General features: G+C 37.1%; 1 long non-coding RNA gene across 1 annotated transcript; it reads left to right on the top strand.

The window, feature by feature from the left end:
• Positions 1–303: 303 nt before the first annotated feature.
• LOC137851758 (uncharacterized) lies at positions 304–1292 on the top strand. The gene is made up of 2 exons (XR_011093437.1): positions 304–480; positions 1137–1292. It is a non-coding gene; the product is annotated as an uncharacterized lncRNA (long non-coding RNA).
• The last annotated feature ends 3915 nt before the right edge of the window (positions 1293–5207 follow it).

Here is a 5207-nt window from a genome sequence, read left to right as displayed (position 1 = left end):
GTGATGTCAGCTGGAATTTGCTGTTTACTTTTACACTGTAAAAAGCTGATTAGAAATGAACAAAACATGTGGTGCAAGGATACAGACAGCACTAGCACAGTTCAGCCTAGATGCTTACAGCTGAAGGTAATACAGGCAACCTGCTACAGTTTTCACATCTAACTTCAGGCTCAATTTAAATTTACTGCAAGGTTGATTTAGATCTGGATTTGGGAGATCATCTGCCTTTTAATTAGGAGATAAAGCACACATTCAAACTATCTGCTTAATTTTTTATTTTGATTTGTATTGTAACATGCTTGGGTTGTGACTGAGGTGATACTTCTGTTTTAGAGCATCAGATTAAAGATGATTAAAAATACATGACGGTACATCACAAGAAAGAGCTTGTGAGGGCAGGAGAGGGGGCTGGAGCATCAGCCAGACTACTGACATCCACTCATACAAACTACAGTCAATCTCCCCCTCAGGCTTTTACAGGTACAATTACCTTTATAATTGCCACAGGGATGGCCAGACCATGCTTGAATAAGCAAATGTGGGAGGGACCACCTAAGGTCAAGTAAGAAACAGTAATGATTTTATTAATTACCAAATTCTACATAATGAGATTTTATAAAATCAGATATCTAGAGGGAATCTCAAGAGGTTTTCTAGTCCATCTTGTTCCTCACAGCAGCTAGACAGCTAAAGCTAGGTCTTTCCCAAACATTGTTTTCCTAACCGCTTCTCAAGAGAGACCTGTCCTCCATCTTCAAATGATGAAACTGTCCCTGTACTGTCTATCCCAGTTGCTTCACTGTCATGATCATCACAAGATTGTTTTCCAAGACACTATCCTTAGTGTGCCTTGTTGCAATTTACTTCAGCGGCTATTTCCCATGCTATATTTATGCAATTAATAATTCTTGCCTCTAAAGCCTAATTCATACTCACTGGCACTTTGTAGTCTTGTGAATGTGGCACTCAATGGATTTGGGCTGAAATATAAATGTATCCTGTTTTTCTTAATGCTGAGAACTTTTATTGCACAGCTACCATTTATGCAGGAGTTACTAGAAATAACATATGTGCTGTCTCCATCTTCCCATAACTGTGCTTTTATAGTTGAAAAGACTTGTATTTGATTTTTGCAGCTGCAGAAACAAGCAAGAAAACAAGACCCAGCTGCATGAGTGAGGAAGTGGAACAGAGGAAATAATTTCAGGCCTATTAGAAAGTGGCAACAAACTGAAGAGAGAAAAGGAAGATTTTTTCTCTCTCCAAAAGGTTCGAACATGATACCATAAAAATGCAAAACATGACAGAAAATTATAATACATTCAAATTCTTCTTCTTGAAATGCAGGAGAACATACCATTGAAATGTAGGTTTGCTTGCATTTCTCATGACATGCCAATGGCATTGCTATCCCATGACTCGATATAAGTCTCCATGTGATTAATATGCAGCTTCTTGCCATGTGGGCAGACATGTTGGGGACTGTTGGAGCTCTGTTTTTATGTTTGGGGTGAATCTTTGTAGCTTTGTAGCTTGGAAGATTCTAGGGTGAATCTTCCTTTGTAGGAAGGTTAGTGCAGGACTGTTGCCAGTCTTCTAAGAGGAAATGCTGTTCACCCATGAGAAAAAGTTCACGGTTGTTGCTTTAGACAACTGAAGTCCTATTAGATCAACTGGAATTTTCAAAGCATTGCCCTTGCAGGATGGACTACATTGTTTTAACGGATTTTTCAGCTCGTAGAGCCTCAAGTACACATAGCTACAAAATCTAATCAGTGTAACACTAAAGATTTCTGTGATTCTTGATGCTTTAGTGGACAAATGTATGTGATAAAAGCAACGTACATATTCCTCAGTGGAATCAGATTTGATATATGACAATCAATTTCTCATATATTTTTCCCAACTGATACAAAATGGTTGTCCTCTGAAAGCACTTACTTTTCTTCTCAAGGAGTTTAAAATCACAACCTCAAAGAAATTCTCTTATTTCATACAGGGTCAGCATTAATCCTTTTTGAAAATGAAGGTTTTCATAAATCTTAGGGTCACAAGAGACTTTAAAACCTGACCTCCTTCTTTTTAATCTTCACATGTTATGCAGTGGTGTGGCAAGGGACTCCTTGGGATTCAGTCAAATGCTTTCAATCATGTCTTCCTAGAAGTCTTGAAAGACTTTGAGAAATGAGTAATTCAGCATTATTTGATGATTATAAAAGTGTTAATGATCCTCATTTCTAAAATATGGACTTTTTTTTTTTCTTATATTTGGCACAAGTGAGCAAATGGCTTTCTTGTATGTGTCATACATTATAAGAATAAGAAACTCTTGGAAAACAGTGTTTTTTAGGCTTTCTGAGGCTCTTCATGGAAGAACTCATTTTCATGTGTGTGTTTTATGGCTGGGAATGAGGCATGCAGAGGGGTACAGCTATATAACAGAAATGGAAAATTGATCTATCTGTCATTTTAGGTTCTTAACTTCAAGAAAACCTCCTCATATCCACACCTCTTATTCTGGAGATGATGACATTCCACTATTGAAAGTCAATAGATGCGTGCCTTTCTGCCAGTGGATAGATTCAGTACCAGTAAGTCCTGACAGCGTTGCACAGTTTAGCACCTGAAGTCACCAGGAGCGCTCTAGAAACTTCCTCCGGGTGACCAGATGCAGGAAGGGTACTTAGTACTTGCTTTCTTTTATACGCAGCTCTTGCAGGGGGAAGAGGAACTTGCACTCCCTGTCTATGCTGCATTTCCTAACAGTATATTTCTTAACAGTATACAGCTTGTTAGAATAGTAGTCTGATGTGTGAAATCCAAACTCATAAATGACATGTGTCTGTTTCAAAGCCAAAGTTTGATTCTGTATCCACTGTTTCCTAGGGTAATTCCTTAACAGCTGGTCTTTAAGCATGCTGAGAGAGAAGGCTTGAAAGAGTTTCTGTCTCTACCCCTGAACTTGTTCCACTTGTGTAAGTCAAAGAAGAAAGCTGAAGAAAAACTAATGTTTGCTGTGCTGTTTGTATATTTGATGTATGCTCATATGAATCAAAGGGGAGATTTTATTCTTGGCTAAAAGGTATGGCAGCACAGGCACTTAGTTCAGAGAAAGAAAGTACTGCTTTGACTTGGACCCCTTCAGTCACAGTCCTCACTGGGCTTCTGAACCTCAGACTGTAGCAGGTCTTACCCCAAGACTTCTGGTCAGTTTTTTCTAGCATACAGTCCAACTGACTTCTCACTCGGCTTCTGTAAGCACAAAATTCTTCTCATGTTTTCTTCTTCAAGTTATGTTGGTGTCCAATTCTAGTTAAAATCAGTGGAATTTATGAATAGGGGGTTAGGTAGTATGAATACTTTGGAGGAGATTACATGACGGATAAAATTAAGGAAAACTAAAATAGTTACCAACGGAGACTGAAAACTTTGGCAGTAAATTAAACAAGCCAGAGCATGTGTTTTGGTCTTGAGGCTTTTGCAATACAATCTGCCCTGTGCAAGTAAACTTTCTGTCCTCCAAAACAGGATGCCCATGCTCTGGTTACTCTCATTCACTTTTAAATGAATGCTTCAACAGACTTGCAAAGGCTAAAAAAAGTCCAGACCCCTATGTGGGCACCTTTATGTGGGCAATTTCTGGTGCAGCCTTATTGCACCATGTATTGTATGCGACTCCTGGCACACTTCAGGGATGTTCCTTCTCTTCCTTTTTTTGGTTCCTCATGTTCATTCCAGATGAGATTTGATGACTTCTCAAGTTCACCTGTATGACTACCCTCTTTCAGGTTTAGACTGAGATCTGGATTTCTGGTTCAATTCTCATTTACTATAATAAGACATTGATCTGAGTCTATTTCAGGAGATCCTGATAGAGGGATATCATCATCTTTCTTATAAGTCTGGCTGTAACAGTTAAAGAAAGCCTTTTTTTTTTTTTTTTTTGATCCCTAGGAAATAACTTACACTCTTAAAACAGATTAAATTATACTCCCCCTCAACAGCAACCATTTAACTTCTATTTTCTTTATGTCAATTATCTCTGCAATCCATATTATGCTATCTTCTGTATTTTTTATTTCTAATGCTAAGGCTGTGTTGCTAGTGTTATCTAACTATAGTCAAAGCTATTTTCCATGTACTCCAAATCAACCAAACTGCAAGTTTCCTATTTTTGCACAGCTGCATATTACCATCAAAGGACTAACCCTTTCTATGTTCTAGCTACAGACAGCAGAAATGCAAATACATAAATCCATTCTTCTGTTCTGTAACCTATTTTATTTGCTGTTGCCAAACATTGCAGTGTGTAAGTAATCAGGTAGCAAATTACTTACCTAACAATTTACAATATCTGTGTAACATCTCACTGCTGACTTGACCCTCTTAACATCTATAGAGTTCTTTGATCCCAGACATTCAAAACTCAATAGGTGATTACTTTTGCAGACAGTAACGTTGTAGCCAGAACACTCAGAGTTTAAGAGCAGCTTCCTGGTGACAGAACAGTAGGTATGAACATATTCTTTTACTGTAGTAATTGTTTGATGAAAGTCTTTAAAATAAAGTGACATTATGAATACTGTAGTCCTAACGGATTTGTGTTACCTCTCCCCACACAGTTCTGAAATTGTTGAAAGGAAGAAATTGTTGAAAGGAAGAATTAACATGTAATATATTTTCTTTATTCAAGAAAAAAGATATCTTTTGTTTTATCATTAAAGCAGAATGAGAAGAACAGATTTTCTGTTCGTTTTGAATAACCTTTAAGTAAAGGTATTCACAACTCCAAATGTTTACATCACTAAAAATCCTTAGTTATTGCTAATATCCTAGCTTTCTTGGCTTTAAAGAAATATTATTGCTGAGCTCAAAAACAACCAATGTCAGCAATCAGTGCTGCAGTTACGACTTTCTCCATGGAGGTTAACTGAAGAGAAGATTACTGGCAGCAGGTGATTAATTTCCCATTAAATAATCACCATGCGAAATAGCAATCTCTACTTGCAGAATTTTTGATGGTTAAAGGGATTGACTTAGCTGACTTGGCCATCTGTTAGCCAGACTATCAGATCACAAAAACATATGGAAAATATATCATAGATGTGACATGTTTAAAAAATATAAATAAATAAATAAAAACAACAACAACAAAAACCAAACAACAAAAACAAAACCCCAAAGAATTAATGTTTAGATAAATGATT

Source organism: Anas acuta, chromosome 2 (assembly GCF_963932015.1).
Source record: "Anas acuta chromosome 2, bAnaAcu1.1, whole genome shotgun sequence".
Lineage (NCBI taxonomy): Eukaryota > Metazoa > Chordata > Aves > Anseriformes > Anatidae > Anas > Anas acuta.
This window is presented reverse-complemented; position numbering and strand designations above follow the sequence as displayed.